This window comes from Bidens hawaiensis, unplaced genomic scaffold (genome assembly GCF_021521415.1).
Source record: "Bidens hawaiensis isolate Kalapana, Puna unplaced genomic scaffold, B.hawaiensis_p1.1 tig00001717_1, whole genome shotgun sequence".
Taxonomy (NCBI): domain Eukaryota; kingdom Viridiplantae; phylum Streptophyta; class Magnoliopsida; order Asterales; family Asteraceae; genus Bidens; species Bidens hawaiensis.
This window is the reverse complement of record NW_027491097.1, coordinates 3515626-3531246: the sequence shown is the minus strand read 5'-3', so window position 1 is coordinate 3531246 and position 15621 is coordinate 3515626.

The window sequence follows — 15621 nt, the reverse complement described above, 5'->3', positions numbered from 1 at the left end:
TATAATGAATGTCGCACTTGTACCAACACTATGACGAATTAAAGCGATACAGTCCGAACAACATCTTAACCCCAAGAAACTTACATTGTGAGTAAACTTCATTTTCAATGAAATTTATAATGCAACATCAAGAAATTTTTCAAACACTTGCGTCGTATTCAGTTTTTTAAAGGTTAAAAAACATATTATAAATGGGATTTTTTTTCCTAGAACCAATACTATTGAATATTGTGACGGTGTGTCTAAAATAAATTAATAGTTAATGTAATATTATTTTATTACAATACTATGTATGGCTAATATTTACAGTGGACAATAAAAAGAAAACTATTAATAGAATAATAGAATTATTCTTAATTATGAAAGAGGAAATTGGTGTTAAAATAATATTTTAGTTGTAAAATGATATGTTTAAAAAGAAGTTAATTTAATAATTTGGATTATCCAATTAAAATATAATAGAGAAAAACGAGTTTTCTACCAAAATAGTGTAATTAGAAAAAATATTTACCAATTTAGTGTAGTTTTAAAACTATTTACTAAATTGGGTATTTTCTTAAAACTTGTTTTTCTCTATCATATTTTAATTGGATAATCCAAATTATTAAATTAACATCTTTTTAAACATATCATTTTACATCTAATATATTATTTTAACACCAATTTCCTCTTTCATAATTAAGAAAAATTCTATTATTCTGAGTTTTCAACCAAAATAGTGTAATTAGAAAAAATATTTACCAATTTAGTGAAGTTTTAAAACTATTTACTAAATTGAGTTTTCTACCAAAATAGTGTAATTAGAAAAAATATTTAGCAATTTAGTGTAGTTTTAAAACTATTTACTAAATTGGGTATTTTCTTAAAACTTGTTTTTCTCTATCATATTTTAATTGGATAATCCAAATTATTAAATTAACATCTTTTTAAACATATCATTTTACAACTAAATTATTATTTTAACACCAATTTCCTCTTTCATAAATTAGAACAATTCTATTATTCTATTAATAGTTTTCTTTTTATTGTTCACTGTAAATATTTGCCATACATAGTATTGTAATAAAATAATATTAGATTAACTATTAATTTATTTCAGACACACCGTCACAATATTCAATAGTATTGGTTCTAAGAAAAAAATCCAATTTAAAATAAGTTTTTTAACCTTTAAAAAACTGGAATTTTATACCAAAATGATGTACTTAGAAAAAATATTTACTAATTTAGTGTAGTTTGAAAACTATGTACCAAATTAGGTATTTTCTTAAAACTTAGAAAAAATATTTACTAATTTAGTGTAGTTTGAAAACTATGTACCAAATTAGGTATTTTCTTAAAACTTGTTTTTCTCTCTCATATTTTAATTGGATAATCCAAATTCTTAAATTAACAACTTCTTAAACATATAATTTTATCCACTAAAATATTATTTTAACAACAATTCCCCCATTTGTAGTTCACAATCTTTTTTTATCTTGAATAAATGTATTAGCATTTTTTTTATTTATTGATTGACGTTACAGTGTACGCAAAATTTATAAATAAATAAATAATCTTTCAAAACACAAATTTCTTTCACACAACCGTTGTAATAAAATTAATAATCGTAAATTAATTACTATTTATTTTCCTACACAGTCATAGTTTTTCAACAGTATTGGATTTAGAAAAAAATATATTTAAAAGTAAGTTATATAACTTGCATCGTCTATATATATAAAAAAATCGGAATATATAGCTGTGTGTATTTTTCTTGATGTTCCAATATTAATTGTAATTGAAAATATTATATTTTTCGTATCACAAGTTATAATGAATGTCGCACTTGTACCAACACTATGACGAATTAAAGCGATACAGTCCGAACAACATCTTAACCCCAAGAAACTTACATTGTGAGTAAACTTCATTTTCAATGAAATTTATAATGCAACATCAAGAAATTTTTCAAACACTTGCGTCGTATTCAGTTTTTTAAAGGTTAAAAAACATATTATAAATGGGATTTTTTTTCCTAGAACCAATACTATTGAATATTGTGACGGTGTGTCTGAAATAAATTAATAGTTAATGTAATATTATTTTATTACAATACTATGTATGGCTAATATTTACAGTGGACAATAAAAAGAAAACTATTAATAGAATAATAGAATTATTCTTAATTATGAAAGTGGAAATTGGTGTTAAAATAATATTTTAGTTGTAAAATGATATGTTTAAAAAGAAGTTAATTTAATAATTTGGATTATCCAATTAAAATATGATAGAGGAAAACGAGTTTTCTACCAAAATAGTGTAATTAGAAAAAATATTTACCAATTTAGTGTAGTTTTAAAACTATTTACTAAATTGGGTATTTTCTTAAAACTTGTTTTTCTCTATCATATTTTAATTGGATAATCCAAATTATTAAATTAACATCTTTTTAAACATATCATTTTACATCTAATATATTATTTTAACACCAATTTCCTCTTTCATAATTAAGAAAAATTCTATTATTCTGAGTTTTCAACCAAAATAGTGTAATTAGAAAAAATATTTACCAATTTAGTGAAGTTTTAAAACTATTTACTAAATTGAGTTTTCTACCAAAATAGTGTAATTAGAAAAAATATTTAGCAATTTAGTGTAGTTTTAAAACTATTTACTAAATTGGGTATTTTCTTAAAACTTGTTTTTCTCTATCATATTTTAATTGGATAATCCAAATTATTAAATTAACATCTTTTTAAACATATCATTTTACAACTAAATTATTATTTTAACACCAATTTCCTCTTTCATAAATTAGAACAATTCTATTATTCTATTAATAGTTTTCTTTTTATTGTTCACTGTAAATATTTGCCATACATAGTATTGTAATAAAATAATATTATATTAACTTTTAATTTATTTCAGACACACCGTCACAATAATCAATAGTATTGGTTCTAAGAAAAGAAATCCCATTTAAAATAAGTTTTTTAACTTTTAAAAAACTGGAATTTTTTACCAAAATGATGTACTTAGAAAAAATATTTACTAATTTAGTGTAGTTTGAAAACCATGTACCAAATTAGGTATTTTCTTAAAACTTGTTTTTCTCTCTCATATTTTAATTGGATAATTCAAATTCTTAAATTAACAACTTCTTAAACATATAATTTTATCCACTAAAATATTATTTTAACACCAATTCCCCCATTTGTAGTTCACATCTTTTTTTATCTTGAATAAATCTATTAGCATTTTTTTTTTATTTATTGATTGACGTTACAGTGTACGCAAAAAATAAATAAATAAATAAATATTCTTTCAAAACACAAATTTCTTTCACACAACCGTTGTAATAAAATTAATAATCGTAAATTAATTACTATTTATTTTCCTACACAGTCATAGTTTTTCAACAGTATTGGATTTAGAAAAAAATATATTTAAAAGTAAGTTATATAACTTGCATCGTCTATATATATAAAAAAATCAGAATATATAGCTGTGTGTATTTTTCTTGATGTTCCAATATTAATTGTAATTGAAAATATTATATTTTTCGTATCACAAGTTATAATGAATGTCGCACGTGTACCAACACTATGACGAATTAAAGCGATACAGTCCGAACAACATCTTAACCCCAAGAAACTTATATTGTGAGTAGAACTTCATTTTCAATGAAATTTATAATGCAACATCAAGAAATTTTTCAAACACTTGCGTCGTATTCAGTTTTTTAAAGGTTAAAAAACTTATTGTAACATCCCGAAATTTCAAAGGTAATATTAATCATATTACTTATTAATAGATGGGACGTTTACTCGGGTTATCAGGAAATAAATAAAAGAATAGGAGTTGGTATGGGTCGGGCTAGTGTCGGGTAATGGAAGTGGGTTATGGACTTGGGTTAATTGAGATAGGTTAAATGAGAATGGGATTTCAGGGATATAAATACCCCCAAAATCCCAAAATATCTCATTTCTCACCAAACTCCCTAACACACACTCCTTACACCCTCAAAACACACACATTCTAACCGATCTAGATTCGAAGCCGAGACCCGAGATTTGTTGATAGATCTGAGTTGGTAAGGTAAGAACTAATCTAACAAAGCTATTATTACTGAAAATGGTTAGGATTGGATGGGTTAACCGGACCCGAAACCCAACTGCCCAAATCGGACCCCTAAAACGTCGATTTTAGGCCGATTTGATGGTTGGGGTTTGTAGGCGCCGATCATACGGTTCCGTGGGTACCAAAATCGAGTTATTTGGCTAAGAAACGAAGGAGTAATGGGCAAACAGATCTGCAGCGCGACAACTTCGCCTGCAAGATTAAGTTCGCCTGATGAACTTCGCCTTCAAGCGTAACTTCACCTTCAAGCGTAACTTCGCCTTTAAGCGTAACTTCGCCTAAGGATAACTTCGCCTACGGCCAAGTTCGCCTAAGGATAACTTCGCCTGAAGCCAAGTTCGCCTAAGGATAACTTCGCCTGAAGCCAAGTTCGCCTAAGGTTTAACTTCGCCTGAAGCCAAGTTCGCCTAAGGTTTAACTTCGCCTAAAGCCAAGTTCGCCTAAGGTTTAACTTCGCCTGAAGCCAAGTTCGCCCGAGGTTTAACTTCGCCTGAAGCCAAGTTCGCCTAAGGTTTAACTTCGCCTGAAGCCAAGTTCGCCCGAGGTTTAACTTCGCCTGAAGCCAAGTTCGCCCGAGGTTTAACTTCGCCTGAAGCCAAGTTCGCCCGAGGTTTAACTTCGCCTGAAGCCAAGTTCGCCCGAGGTTTAACTTCGCCTGAAGCCAAGTTCGCCCGAGGTTTAACTTCGCCTGAAGTGAGGTTCGTTTAGAAAATAAATTAAAAACCTAATGGAAAATGTGTTAAGGCAGTTATCGAAAATAAAATTTTTCGATAATAGACGACAACGTAGTTAAGGACTGCGGACCTTATACGTATTATAGATAGGCATCAGCATAGGAAAGGACTGTGGACCTTATACGTTCTGTAGTTGTATTGTGGTAGCATAGGGGAGGACTGCGGACCTCGTACGTGCTATGGTTTAGGTTGCAACATAGGGGAGGACTGTGGACCTTGTACGTGTTGTGGATGTAGGATGGTATAGGGAAGGACTGCGGACCTTGCACGTACCACAAAGGGTGAACATAGGTAAGGACTGCGGAACTTTGTACGTGTTCACGACCTTGAGTACAGGTATAGACGGTGAACTATGAACGTACTCTCGGTAGACTGAGGTTAGTGATTGTAGATATGTATGTATGTATGGTAGCAAGTATGTAAGTAGAACAGAAGGGTAACTAGTGAAGTATGGATATGTATCTACGGATATGTATGTATGTGTATGTATTGTATGGCGTTCGATTAACTAGAACTCACTCAGCGTAGCTGACTTTTAGTATGCACGCAGGTGAGCTGATTACAGAGTTAGCATGAGGATGACACACGGCATGGATTGAACGGCTGGCATCTTAAGAAAGAAGTAAAGATGTTTTAAATATAAAGTTTTGTGTTATGGTATCAAAGAAAAGGTTTAACGTTTTGTAACAAATGATTGATGTTTTATATTCCGCGAAAAGTTTTAATAAACTCTGATTTGAAGAACTGTGTTTATGAGTAAATCCGACGCTAAAGTAGGGCTACCGGGTTCGGGGCCTTACACTTATTATAAATGGGATTTTTTTTTCCTAGAACCAATACTATTGAATATTGTGACGGTGTGTCTGAAATAAATTAATAGTTAATATAATATTATTTTATTACAATACTATGTATGGCTAATATTTACAGTGGACAATAAAAAGAAAACCATTAATGGAATAATAGAATTATTCTTAATTATGTAAGAGGAAATTGGTGTTAAAATAATATTTTAGTTGTAAAATGATATGTTTAAAAAGATGTTAATTTAATAATTTGGATTATCCAATTAAAATATGATAGAGAAAAACAAGTTTTCTACCAAAATAGTGTAATTAGAAAAAATATTTACCAATTTAGCGTAGTTTTAAAACTATTTACTAAATTGGGTATTTTCTTAAAACTTGTTTTTTTCTATCATATTTTAATTGGATAATCCAAATTCTTAAACTAACATCTTTTTAAACATATTATTTTACAACTAAAATATTATTTTAACACCAATTTCCTCTTTCATAATTAAGTATAATTCTATTATTCTGAGTTTTCTACCAAAATAGTGTAATTAGAAAAAAAATTTACCAATTTAGTGTAGTTTTAAAACTATTTACTAAATTGAGTTTTCTACCAAAATAGTGTAATTAAAAAAAATATTTACCAATTTAGTGTAGTTTTAAAACTATTTACTAAATTGGGTATTCTTAAAACTTGTTTTTCTCTATCATATTTTAATTGGATAATCCAAATTATTAAATTAACATACTTTTAAACATATCATTTTACAACTAAATTATTATTTTAACACCAATTTCCTCTTTCATAAATAAGAATAATTCTATTATTTTATTAATAGTTTTCTTTTTATTGTTCACTGTAAATATATGCCATACATAGTATTGCAATAAAATAATATTATATTAACTATTAATTTATTTCAGACACACCGTCACAATATCCAATAGTATTGATTCTAAGAAAAAACATCTCATTTAAAATAAGTTTTTTAACCTTTAAAAAACTGGAATTTTTAACCAAAATGATGTACTTAGAAAAAATATTTACTAATTTAGTGTAGTTTGAAAACTATATACCAAATTAGGTATTTTCTTGAAACTTGTTTTTCTCTCTCATATTTTAATTGGATAATCCAAATTCTTAAATTAAGATCTTTTTAAACATATAATTTTATCCACTAAAATATTATTTTAACACCAATTCCCCCATTTGTAGTTCACAATCTTTTTTTATCTTGAATAATTCTATTAGCATTTTTTTTATTTATTGATTGACGTTACAGTGTACGCAAAATAAATAAATAAATAAATATTCTTTCAAAACACAAATTTCTTTCACACAACCGTTGTAATAAAATTAATAATCGTAAATTAATTACTATTTATTTTCCTACACAGTCATAGTTTTTCAACATGTAACATCCTAAAATTTTATTGATGAATAAAGGAAGTTATGTTTAGTGATTTCGCGTAATTGATTAATGTCGGGGAAGGAGCGGGTCTTGGACTTGGATTAATTGAGATGGGTTAAATGAGAATGGGATTTCAGGGATATAAATACCCCCAAAATCCCAAAATATCTTCATTTTCCCCCACTCTCCTAAACACACATACACACACACCAAGCAGACCCAAAACCGCCGCCGGCCGGGCCGAGAAAGAAGGAAGGATCGAGCGAGGTCCGGGTAAGAGAGAAAGATTAGTGGTGATACCAAGATAAACGAGATCCAAACAAGCTCAAAAGGTATGATTCTTGATCTTGGAAGTTTTAAGATCCGAGCTTTTAGTGTATAAACGACCGAAAATGGTCGGGAAGTATAGTGGGTGGTATTGAATCTTAACAAGGGTGTTAAAATCGCCCGAAATGTTGATCAGAAACCGAAACAGCGGACATCTGGGCAACTTCGCCTTCATCTGGGCAACATCGCCTTCAAGCGATGAACTTCGCCTGCAAGCTAAGTTCGCCTGATGAACTTCGCCTGCAAGCCAAGTTCGCCTGAGGTTTAACTTCGCCTAAAGCCAAGTTCGCCTGAGGTTTAACTTCGCCTAAAGCTAAGTTCGCCTGAGGTTTAACTTCGCCTAAAGCTAAGCTCGCCTGAGGTGCACAGCTCGACCCCAGCCAGGGGCTCTGCCCCTTGGACCCTGCTAGGGGCTGCCGCCCCTAGACCCCGCTGCCAGGGGCGCTGCCCCCGGACCCCCGTTCGTAGTGGGTCATATAAAGATAGAAATACATTATGAGAAGTGATAGTTAATTGATACGTATACTTGTTATACAGTCAGCCGTGCACAACTGAAGAAAGGGATTACGATTAACGGTGAACGTAACCGTGTTCAGGTGAGTTTCTAGCCCCATTTATGTGTTATGTTTTCGGGGCTGTGTGCATACTCAATATGTTTGTTAATACGCTTATCCTAAGAGATAAGTGTATGCTTATGTGGATAATGTGAAATGTATGAATGATTGCTTGATGGTACGTGAACGATCTTCGGATATTGCACGTATGTAAGGCCCAGTTACCGGTAACCCTACTTTAGCGTCGGATTTACTCATAAACACAGTTCTTCAAATCAGAGTTTATTAAAACTTTTCGCGGAATATAAAACATCAATCATTTGTTACAAAACGTTAAACCTTTTCTTTGATACCATAACACAAAACTTTATATTTAAAACATCTTTACTTCTTTCTTCAGATGCCAGCCGTTCAATCCATGCCGTGTGTCATCCTCATGCTAACTCTGTAATCAGCTCACCTGCGTGCATACTAAAAGTCAGCTACGCTGAGTGAGTTCTAGTTAATCGAACTCCATACAATACATACACATACATACATATCCGTAGATACATATCCATACTTCACTAGTTACCCTTCTGTTCTACTTACATACTTACTACCATACATACATGCATATTTATAACCACTAACCTCAGTCTACCGAGAGTACGTTCATAGTCCGCCGTCTATACCTGTACTCAAGGTCGTGAACACGTAAAAAGGTCCGCAGTCCTTACCTATGTTCACCCTTTATGGTACGTGCAAGGTCCGCAGTCCTTCCCTATACCATCCTACATCCACAACACGTACAAGGTCCACAGTCCTCCCCTATGTTGCAACCTAAACCATAGCACGTACGAGGTCCGCAGTCCTCCCCTATGTTACCACAATACAACTACAGCACGTATAAGGTCCACAGTCCTTTCCTATGCTGATGCCTATCTATAATACGTATAAGGTCCGCAGTCCTTAACTACGTTGTCGTCTATTATCTGTAACACGTATAAGGCCCACCGTCCCTATCTACGTTTACATCTATCATCTACTTTACGTATAAGGCCCGCAGTCCTTAACTACGTTTACATCTATCATCTACTTTACGTATAAGGCCCGCAGTCCTTAACTACGTCATCACCAGCCGAGTCTATGTCCGACAAAAGCTAGAGGGATTTGCCATCCTAACTTACTATGTCGAACGTAGAACTCACATACCATTCGTGTACCTGTATACACCTACTTCACATATACAATAATTACATCATAGCATAAGAACACCCTAGGCGTTCTTTACATCATTCATTTAACAACCATACCTCTTGTCGATACGTGCAATATCCGAAGATCGTTCACGCCCCGACAAGTATTCATTTGTAATGTTCATACATCTTCGATGTATAATATTCGTACCTTTATTTTTGACCTGACAGTACGCGCAATATCCGAAGATCGTTCGCGTACCGACAAGCAACCATTCATATCCATCACATATATCACATATGGCATACACTTATCACTTAGGATAAATGTATTAACAACACATCGAGTATGCACACAGCCCCGAAAACATAACACATAAATGGGGCTAGAAACTCACCTGAATACTGTTACGCTCTCCGTTAATAGTTATTCCCCTCTTGAGCTGTGCACGGCTAACTGTATAATATTTACACGTATCAATTAGCTACTACTACTTATGTTGCGTTTCTATCTTTATATGACCCACAATGAACGGGGGTCCGGGGGGCAGCGCCCCTGGTAGCGGGGTTCTAGGGGCGGCAGCCCCTAGCGGGGTCCAAGGGGCAGAGCCCCTGGCTGGGGTTAAGCTGCCAGGTCAGCTTGGAAAAATTTTATTTTCGATAACTGCCTTAACACATTTTCCATTAGGTTTTTAATTTATTTTCTAAACGAACCTCACTTCAGGCGAAGTTAAACCTTAGGCGAACTTGGCTTCAGGCGAAGTTAAACCTTAGGCGAACTTGGCTTCAGGCGAAGTTAAACCTTAGGCGAACTTGGCTTCAGGCGAAGTTAAACCTTAGGCGAACTTGGCTTCAGGCGAAGTTAAACCTTAGGCGAACTTGGCTTCAGGCGAAGTTAAACCTTAGGCGAACTTGGCTTCAGGCGAACTTATCCTTAGGCGAACTTGGCTTCAGGCGAAGTTATCCTTAGGCGAACTTGGCCGTAGGCGAAGTTATCCTTAGGCGAAGTTACGCTTGAAGGCGAAGTTACGCTTGAAGGCGAAGTTCATCAGGCGAACTTAATCTTGCAGGCGAAGTTGTCGCGCTGCAGATCTGTTTGCCCATAACTCCTTCGTTTCTTAGCCAAATAACTCGATTTTGGTACCCACGGAACCGTATGATCGGCGCCTACAAACCCCAACCATCAAATCGGCCTAAAATCGACGTTTTAGGGGTCCGATTTGGGCAGTTGGGTTTCGGGTCCGGTTAACCCATCCAATCCTAACCATTTTCAGTAATAATAGCTTTGTTAGATTAGTTCTTACCTTACCAACTCAGATCTATCAACAAATCTCGGGTCTCGGCTTCGAATCTAGATCGGTTAGAATGTGTGTGTTTTGAGGGTGTAAGGAGTGTGTGTTAGGGAGTTTGGTGAGAAATGAGATATTTTGGGATTTTGGGGGTATTTATATCCCTGAAATCCCATTCTCATTTAACCTATCTCAATTAACCCAAGTCCATAACCCACTTCCATTACCCGACACTAGCCCGACCCATACCAACTCCTATTCTTTTATTTATTTCCTGATAACCCGAGTAAACTTCCCATCTATTAATAAGTAATATAATTAATATTACCTTTGAAATTTCGGGATGTTACAACGTACTGTCAGGTTGTAACGCTATGTATAAGGTAAGTATGTTATGTATGTTTATGTGTATAAACGTGATGAAGATAAGAAAAGAAAGAAATGATAATGTATGGTTGTATGGTTACGGAAAGGGTACCGAGCCCTAATAATACTCGAGGTATGAGGTATGGTTGTATGGTAACGAAGAGGGAATCGAACCCTACTAATATTTGAGAACTAGGGAACCGAACCCTACTAATATTCGAGGAAAGAGGGTACCGAGCCCTAATAATACTCGAGGAAAGAGGGTACCGAGCCCTAATAATACTCGAGGAAAGAGGGTACCGAGCCCTAATAATGCTCGAGGAAAGAGGGTACCGAGCCCTAATAATACTCATGGAATGTAGGGCGTAATGCTCTTTATAACGTAAGATATGAAGGTAAGTTAATACAAAAGAAAGTAAGAAAGTAGAAAAGTATGAAAGTAAGAAAGTAAGAAAGTATTAAAAGTATGAAAGTATGAATGAAAGAATATAATGTTATGTGAATGGTATGATTATGTGATTATCTAGAACTCACTCAGCGTAGCTGACTTTTAGTATGCACGCAGGTGAGTAGGATGAGGCAGCTCGCTTGAGGAGACACATGGCACTGATCAAGAGTCTGGCATCTGAAGACTTATGATGTTTTAATTTTAATTTTAAATGTGAAAGACAAAGGATGTTTTGAGACAAGTTATGAAATATTGTAATGTTTTATGAAAGTTTTATATTCCGCATAAATGTTTTAAGTAACTCTGATATTTAGAACTGTGTTTATGAGTAAATCCAACACGAAAATAGGGTTACCGGTAACGGGGCCTTACAAGTTGGTATCAGAGCAAAGTTCGAGAGATTTAAGCATCCTACATGCTTAGACTCGAACAGAGTATGGGATATAAGTAAGAAATGAAAGAAGATGCCAGTTCAAGAATGCCATGTGTTGCTCAAGCAAGATCAGTAAGGGTAAGGTGTATGATTAAATGATATATGTTAATGAGAAAGGAAAGATATGTGAGCGGCAGGGATAGAAATAATTGATTGTTTAATTTGACAAACTGCTTAAGTAGAACCAGCACAAATAGACTCATAAAGGGAAGTGTATAGGACACGGAAAGTAACGTGATCAGCTAATCACAACTGGCTACTGTTATTACCTGTTAGCCTTACTATCCTTGTACTAAATAGTTCCTTGAGTGATGATGTTTGTGTTTTCCCCTTTAGAATACTGATGGCTGGAGCTGGAGAATTTGTTGAAACTGGGGGTCGCACTGGACTTCATGGCAGGCCTCGTCTTGTCCGGCAACCTTCGGTAGAAGAAGCTTCCCACACCGAAGTTGAAGGAAGCACAGCCGGAGGAGACCAGAACAACAACGAAGAAGTTCAACTTAGCCCCGCAGTTCAAGCAGCCATCGTTCGGGCTGTAGTTGCTGCTGTGAAGAACCTGAATTCCGAAGGATCTGCTGGAAGCCGTGAGCGAACTGCTGAAGGGGCGGGTGGTGATGGTAGAAAGGATGGGGAAGGTGAAAGAGAGGCCTCGAGTGGGGATAGGTCTGTGAAAGATGATGATAGGAAGAGGGGCCGAGGCGGTTGCAACTATAAGTCCTTCAAAGGTTGTGACCCGCCAAAGCTGACCGGGTTGGGAGACGCAATCGCTACTCTCCAATGGATAACCGCTATGGACAAGGTTATCCGCATTAGCGAATGCCGTCCCGACCAAGCTGTGGGTTATGCTACTCAGTCATTTGTAGATGAGGCTATGTATTGGTGGGAGAGTGTGGAGCAGAGGAAGACCAGTGAAGAGATCAAAGAGATGAAGTGGGATGATCTGAAGGAGTTAGTGATGATGAAGTTCTGTGCTGACGCCGAGGTTGAAAGGGCGGAGATGAAATTCTTAAACTTGAAAGCTGGGACAATGACACATCGTGAGTACACCACCGAGTTCAATCGAATGTCTAGGTTGGTGCCCGATATGGTCAACACTGAGGCTAAAAGGATCAAGTGTTATGTGAGGGGATTACCACAGAGAGTTCGCATGTTAGTCAGAACAAGTAAACCTACTACTTTCGATTCTGCTGTCGAACTCGCAGAAATGGTTTATGCAGACTTGGTTGCGGATGATGTGGTGGTGGGAGATGAGAAGAAAGAGAAGAAATGGGTCGCTCCTGCTAAACGACCCGGTACCCAGATGTGGAACCCTAAGAACAAACAGCCGAGAGTTTGGGAGAACAGGTCGTGCAAGACTTGTGGCAAGGCGCACAGTGGTGAGTGTAGGTGGGGAAAGGGTTCGGATACATGTCACAAGTGTGGAAAGATACATGCCGGAGGATGTAGACTTGGGTCGAATGTTTGCTACAAGTGTGGGAAGGCAGGTCATTATGCTCATGAGTGCAGTTCTAAGCCTGCATGCTACAAGTGTGGTAAGATGGGTCATTTTGATAGGGAGTGTACAGAGAGTGAAGCTGGAGGTAGTAGAAGGAAGGATGCCGATCAAGCTGGGCCAAGAACTAAAGCCTACATGCTGACCCAAGAGCAAGCCAAGCAGATTCCTGATGTTGTGACCGGTACGTTCCTAGTAAACGGCATTTCTGCTTTAGTATTATTTGATTCTGGTGCGAATAGAAGTTTTGTAGCTACGACATTTAGTAAACTCGTTAAAATGAAAGGCTGCCGAGTGTCTGAAACTTTTGTAGTAGAAACCGCTAGTGACACTTCGGTTAAAATAACAAGGATGGTTAAGAACTGTAAGATAGAATTGGAAGGACATGAGTTCCCGGTTACCTTGTACGTTATGACCTTGGGAGGGTTCGATGTGGTTTTGGGTATGGATTGGTTGTCTGAGTTTGAGGCTCAGATAGTGTGTAAGAGTAGGATGATAAGGTTAAAGTCATTGGATGGTAGTGCGATAACAGTTTATGGTGATAAGGAAAGTTCTGGGCTTAATGTCATTTCGATGATGAAAGCCGAGGGTTTGCTGAGGCGAGGGTGTTGTGCCTACCTGGCGTATGTCGTCAACGCTACGGCCGAGACGAAAGAGATGAAAGATGTTCCTATTGTGCGCGACTACCCAGAAGTATTCCCTGAGGATCTTCCGGGGTTGCCACCGGAGCGAGAGATAGAATTTCAGATGGATTTAATACCAGGAGCCCAACCTATCGTTAAAGCGCCTTACCGTCTAGCACCGTCCGAGATGAAGGAATTGATGTTCCAACTGCAAGAACTCCTCGACAAAGGTTTCATAAGACCGAGTGTTTCCCCGTGGGGCGCACCGGTATTGTTCGTGAAAAAAAAGGATGGAAGTATGAGAATGTGCATAGACTATCGTGAGTTGATTAAGCTGACAGTAAAGAATAGATATCCGTTGCCAAGGATTGATGATCTGTTTGACCAACTGCAAGGTTCAAGTTGGTTCTCTCGAATAGACCTCAGATCAGGCTACCATCAGCTGAAGGTGAAGGAGGCAGACATCCCTAAGACAGCGTTCCGAACGCGGTATGGACACTACGAGTTCCTCGTAATGTCATTCGGTCTAACCAATGCTCCTGCAGCATTTATGGACATGATGAATAGGGTGTGTCGACCGATGTTGGATAAGTCGGTTATCGTCTTCATCGATGATATATTGATTTATTCAAAGAGTGAGTCTGACCATGCCAAGCATCTGAGAGAGGTATTGGAAGTTCTGAAGAAAGAGAAGTTGTACGCCAAGTTTTCGAAGTGCGCGTTCTGGTTAAGAGAAGTGCAATTTTTAGGTCACGTGATTAATCCGGAAGGAATTACCGTGGACCCAGCTAAGATTGAAGCGATAACGAATTGGAAGACTCCGCAGAATCCGACTTATATACGAAGCTTCCTAGGGTTAGCTGGCTACTATAGAAGATTCATCGAAGGTTTCTCCAAGATAGCCGCACCGCTGACCGGTATGACCCGAAAGTCGATAGTATTCAGTTGGGGAAAGTTTCAGGAAGAAGCCTTTGAAGAATTGAAGAAGAGACTCACGCAAGCTCCAATCCTTACTCTACCCGATGGTGACGAGGATTTCGTTGTTTGTGCTGATGCTTCGCATCAAGGATTAGGTTGCGTGTTGATGCAACGAGGGAAGGTGATAGCTTACGCGTCTAGACAGTTGAAGGTCCATGAAAGTACTTATCCGACGCACGATTTGGAGTTAGCAGCTGTAGTGCATGCTCTTAAGATATGGAGGCATTATCTGTACGGTACTAAGTGCACTATCTATACAAATCATAAGAGTTTAAAGTACTTCTTCGAGCAGAAAGAATTGAACATGAGGCAGAGAAGATGGTTAGAATTGATAAAGGATTACGACTGTGAGATTAAGTATTACCCCGGTAAAGCTAACGTGGTCGCTGATGCGCTAAGTCGTAAGAATGAGGAAGTCCTTGCAACAGTGAAGTCATACAAGTTGATCATGAACTCAAGTCTTTTTGAAGAAATCATCAAAGTGCAGTCAGAAGTGTTAGTAGACGAAGGGTTAGTAAAGAAAGAAAGGATTTATGGCCAGCAAGACGAGTTGATGGAAAACACTCATGGAGTTAAAACTAGGTTCGACCGTATGTGGATCCCACGCCATGGTGATCTTAGAAGTCGAATCTTAGATGAATGTCATAAGTCAAGGTACTCAATCCATCCTGGAGCTACAAAGATGTACCAAGACTTGAAAAGAGATTACTGGTGGCCAGGAATGAAGAACGATGTAGTGGATTATGTTGGTAAGTGCTTAACTTGCTTACAAGTCAAAGCCGAACACCAAAAGCCTTATGGGAAGATGCAACCGCTAGAGATACCTGAGTGGAAATGGGAACACATCACCATGGATTTCATAACTAAGCTA